We start from the raw sequence: 6,000 nt of genomic DNA on the forward strand, positions 1-6,000 counted from the left end.
CTTTTGGCGGTGGTGTCCAGGGTTCATGAACGTCCTACAGTCGCGGGGGCAGAATTCGTGGATCTTAAGACGTTGCTGAGCTAGGGAGCATTGATACAAATTCCTAGAACCGGATTTCAAAAAGCCTGCACACGCAGCTGGTGGCGAACTTCTTCGTCTGTGAACGTGACTTGATGTCGGTTCTTTATTCCTCTTCTTCTCGTTTTTATTTCTTGGTCTTGAAGCTTGTCCACCTGAGCTTTTCCAAGCGTATGGCTGTTGTCGAGAGCGACGACCTTCAAGTCCAGCTTCGGGCTGTCCAAAGGGCCTGCGAAAGGACTGAAGATCACGGTCTTCCGCCCCCGGTGCAGGTGCGGCCCGCGACTACTACAAAGTAGTCCCTTAGGTCAAAATAAAGTTTCTTGTCTGTCTGTTGTCGATCTGCAAGCAGAGCGTGACACTGTACGGAACAGCTGGCATGCCACGTCGCTTAGCATTGATACATTGTTGATGAAACCTACGACACATTGTACTAGATATATGAGTGGCTCGTGGATTTATTTAGAGTGGTTCCGCGTGATAGATAGTATGGTATGAAGAACTTTATTTGGGTCCTGAGGAATCGTCATAGCACAAGTTTTTCATTCATAAACCTTTCAAGAAATAAAAATTTGTTTTCAGTGCTATTTCTATTGCATTGACAATTTGCATGATGACATGTAAATGCCTATTCTCGAGTTTCTGTATGGTTCACAAGGTTTCCTGAATAAAAAATTGCACTTTTATTTTAATAATTTTTCTCTCCTATTGCTTGGCGAGGGCTTCTGCGCTGTCAAATCTGATGTCTTTAGGCAGCATGGCGAGTGTTGATTTCCGTAGAGTTTATGTATACATGAGCCTAGTGTGTAGTAGACGATTGTTAAAGTTTGGAGGACAGCTGCGGGGGTTTCGGAATATGCGCACATACTCGGCGTGGCAAACGCGCGCAGAGGTTAGTGAAGGAATTCGAGTGTGTGAAGCAGTTGATCGAGTCTCGCCGCTTAATTAGCAGACAGGCGCCAAGGCTGTTGCGAACGAAGGTGTCGGTTAACCGGCATTGCGCCCAACAACCCGGGAGGACCACTTCAAGGACGACTGATTGCGTTTCGGTGTGGTTTCAGGGAAACGAGGGAACCTTTCGCCCTGCAAACGTGTGGAGGCAACCAAGCCGCCCTTCCGACGATGTTTCGTTGCGTTTGACGACGTCTTCTGGGAAACAATGATGCCTTTCGCCCCCGCAAAAATGTGCAGGCGATTAAGAGAGCGCACGGGGTCCGAAGCGACTGTTTCCCTACGGGAAAAAAATTCGTCCCGTCTTGCGCCCAAGGAGGGACTGGCGAGCCGGAGACTCCGAACATACTTAGGGCCGTTCCGGCCCGTAGTTAAAGGAGCGCAGTCGACACTGTTGCTCGAGATCTGCTCAATGTCTTCGGCCTCTTCGCAGACTGGCGAGAACTCCCGTCAGCAGTAGGCGCACGTGCCTGCGTGATGAAGTGTTGTGTGCCAGGATGCCCTAATCAAACAGAAAATCGGCGCGATGGTCTGTCCTTCCATAGTTAAGCACAATGAACGTTTCTTTTATTTATGAAAATGGAATTGCAATATTCGCTAGTGACTACGCGCTCGTGTGAACTATAACTGACGAAATAATGGTGCAATACTATATATTTAAGCCTTTTTTCCAACTTTGTCATAATTCACACAAAGTGTTTAACATTTATTTCTCTTTAAAGTACTTTTATCAGCTAGCGTACACTCCTAAAAAGCCCACGATGTGGAACTATTTATTGTCGTACAATTACATTTCCTGCTATAAAAATTATTATTGGCTGAATTATGTATGCATTTCATGTGGCTGAAAACAATCAAAATTTCAATAGAACTAATTAATTGAAGAAGCCATGAAAGATTAGTCTTCACATAACATACTGTTTTGCAGTAGTCGCCAAGAACAATAATTTTGTAGACAATATTCTATTCGCAGTAACTCGGCTTGTGAATGCAAAGTTCAATCATCATGTTGCAAAGTTCAATCACTTCCCATGTTGAGGCTAAATATCATTTTCTTTTTCTTCAGAATATATGATGTTGGTTGACATATTTTAAACAACAGGTAAATGACCGCTGAGATGAAATAACGCAGTTTTACTTTAAATTACAGTAGTTAGCATCATTTTCATTCATTTATTAGTTGTACCCTGAAGGCCTGGAGGCATAACAGAGGGGACATTACATTACATTATGTATGTGTTACAGGTATACCTATGATATTTTTGTGTGAAACATGCACTGCGAAGTTACTGCAGCTCCATTTACCCCGAGATTCAATTAGTTGTATGTGTATTTTACAAGCACACTTAGATCAAACATAGTTTTCTACACAAGGGGAAGCGGTGTGTAGGGAAAGCATGCACAGATCAGCGAGGCCTCTTGCATGACTCTGGAAAGGTTGTGTAAATCCATTCCACAGCAAATGTTATTGTTGGACCTTAAAAATATCTGGTGGGTTATTCCTCAACTGCAGACGCTTGCAAAGGATGATGCCACAGCAATGAGTCAACCTTGAAGTGAAGCAGCTACATCCACGGGAACATAACAGCGTCAAGATGAGCCAGTAGGTTGATGCACAGCAGTATGCAGCCATAATGCATGTTTCCAGTTTGATCATACCTTTTTCATGACTGTGGTAGATGTCCCCCACCATTCCTGAAGTGAAGTATGCTTTTCTCATATTCACGCAGGTCTCTCTCAAGCCACAATGGATATGGACATCTATGAGGGCTTGTCTGATGTGCTAGCAGAGGGTACTGCTACATCTGCTAGCGCGTCCTTGACTGATTCAGACATCGCTGATGAGCCTTCCGAAATCCAACATCTCCTGGCAAGTTTGATTGTCGTAATGATCACAGAGCTTGCTTAAGACATTTTCGCATATGTGTGCCTTGGTTCATTCATGTTTTGATCAGCTTTGCAAAAATCTGGTGTTTCCCTGTAATATATTTTGGATTTCACCTTTAAAGTAATTATTGCGGTTTCAAAAATGCACATGAGACTCTCATACAGCTTTTTGTGAGTTGTTTTCGACATATTTAAAAAATCTATTAGTAATGCTCAGAATGAAGAGAAAGAACTGTTCAACGTATCTTCGGCTACATTACAGCCCTTTTCGACACAGGTGACAAGCATACTGCGTTCAAATTTCATTGTTAACACTGGCAAAAGCAAGTGCTAATGAATGAAAGCCATATATGCTACATCATAACCTCATTTTAGTCAATCTAGGATAAGTACAATATAGGGAAATAAAACAAAGTACTGCAAAGCAGTGCTATGTAAGATGAAAAACTACTTTTCTTCAGTAAAGTTGAAATAAGGAAAACACACTCCTTCTCTGAATTATACTTCAGCCATGTCCTCTCATTACACGCATAATTAACACCCGTGCTAGGCTCCAACATTTACTGCAGTAATAAAATTTATAACATGCCAACTGTGCTGGTAAGCTTTACCAACAACATTATTTGGGACAGTAGATAAAAATACAGTATATAGCCACAGCCACTGATCTCCCTAACAATGTCCTGCTTGCTGGTCATTATTGTGCTTAAATTTTAAATGAAGCCAATGGTGTCGCCATTAGTCCTGGGTTTTAGCTTCAACTGTGCATCTGGTATGCACAGTTGAAGAGAATATTATTGCACGGTCAGCAATTTCAAGTTATTTTGCAGTAATCAGTCCCTCCCCATTGCACTTGGTGTATTTTGTCCAGTCTCCGAGACCAAGGCCCTCCAGGACGCTCAAGGGTGAAGCTTCTGGAGCACTCCCTACACACAACCCAGCCACACCTCGAACAGCAAGGCGTACTATGGTGAGGATAATACTCGACCACTACAATTTTTACATACGTGTTTCCTTAGGTAACTGCAAGTGAAGTAGCGTATATTTTCGTGGCAACTGTTTAATAGCTGAAGCATAATAAATGACACTAAGTGAACTGCACGTGGACACTAACATTTATGATCATGGCAATCATCTAATTAAATACTGAAACATTCATATTCGTCCGCAGCGGTACGAGTTTCCTCAGGGTTTGCGTTAAACACCAATTAGCGCCCAATAATCCTTTTTAATTTCTCTTTTTCATTCAAATGACACAATAACTAGAAGACCAACAGGTTTTTCACAACTTTCTATGCTCTTTATTTGTTCGAACGGTCACAATGAGCCGTGACATATGAGCTCAGTATATTTTGCCAACTCAAACTAAAAGGCTTCTGTGAAACATCTCTCATTGAACTAGGCTACATTGGCCTCTTCTGTGTTAGTTGTTTTGTACTTGTACCTCTCATGCCTGGGCCCAGATGGGCCTGCAGTATTTAGCAAATAATAAACAAACAAAATTAAGTGGCACTAGCAAACTCGTGTGGATGGCAGTTTTATTCCCCGACAGTTTTTAAGTTTACAAAAGTGTAAACGGAAACCATCATGAGCAAGGTAATGACCTAAAATTAAGCATTATATTCTTCATAGCTTGCACAAGAGTGTATGCCACAACAATTAGGTACTTTGTTCCGCGTACGTGATTTGTGTCATGTCGGTTGCTCATGCACCTATTACAGCGTGCGATATTTTCCAGCCACAGCCAGCAGAAGAAACGCCTGAAAAGGCCTTTCTAAAGCATGAAGTATGGTGTTACACAATTACAAACTGCGACCAAGAAGAAGATGAAGGCTCTGCGGCAATCCCATCAACAGCTTTTTCAAAAGGTTGCTCATCTCGAAGATGTCATAGAAGATTTATCTGACAATCGCATTCTAGGAAATGAGGATGCCCCACCAACACTCGGCAATATGGCGAGTGTTGGTGGGGTATCCTCATTTCCTAGAATGCCTTTTTTTTCCTAGAAAAAAAAAGAGTTGCTCATGCGTCAACTGCCACATAAGTCTGGTGCCAGCAATGTCACCCACTTACTCACCAGAGCTCAGGCCATTTGCACTGACTGCATTTTTATTCCCCTAGAGCATACAGATATGTACGAGCTGTTTTCAACACATGCCTCCCGCATCCAGAGACACTGTGTAAGTTATGTCAATCCATTTATAGGGCTCCTGGATTTTCAAAAGAGGCAATGACTGCATTGGCTATGAAGGTAAAGCACGACTCTCCTCATTATGCAATCTGGTTGTGGATGAGATGGCCATTCAGAGAAGTGGTGTGGGAGGGAAAAAAAGGTTCCATGGATATGTTGACATGGGCATCGATGTCAATGATGACAGATTTCCAGGTGCCAAAGATGCATTTGTTTTAATGATTGTTGCAATCAATGGCAGATAGAAGCTGCTGATTGGTTACTTTCTATCTGCATGGCCTTGGTAGTGAGCAGAGGCGCAATTTGGTGCTGCAAGCTGCTAGCTTCGCTCACGAAAAAGGTGCACACATTGTGAGTTTGACCTGCGATGGCAATGCAGCGAATTTGTCATTGCTGCACAGCCTTGGCTGCAAGATGGACCTGACTGAGCTGGATGCTTCTTTTACGCATCCAGTCACAAAAAAGCTTCTCTTTGCCATGTTGGATCCCTGTGACATGTTGAAGCTACTGCGGCGCACCCTGTTTGATAAAAAGGCTATTGTGATATGAACAAACAGTTCTTATTGTGGAAACACATTGATGAGCTGCATGAAATTCAGCACACAGAGGGCCTACATTTGGCAAACAAACTTAGACAGGCACATAACTGAAAAAACCAGCCCATGAAAGTCTCATTGTTGGCTCAAACGTTTAGTAAATCGATAGCAGATGCTCTTAGTGACTGCAGAGCTCGAAAAATTCCAAAATTTTCAAATTCCTTGCCAACAGAAGAGTTTATCAGACATGTCAACAACGCATTTGACATTTTAAATTCAAGAAATACAAGGCAAGAAGAATAGTAAAGGCCGCTGTGTCCTGAAAATGTGGCTCCTGTCACTGCGTATGTCAAAGAA

The sequence above is a fragment of the Dermacentor silvarum genome, chromosome 8, assembly GCF_013339745.2.
Source record: "Dermacentor silvarum isolate Dsil-2018 chromosome 8, BIME_Dsil_1.4, whole genome shotgun sequence".
Lineage (NCBI taxonomy): Eukaryota > Metazoa > Arthropoda > Arachnida > Ixodida > Ixodidae > Dermacentor > Dermacentor silvarum.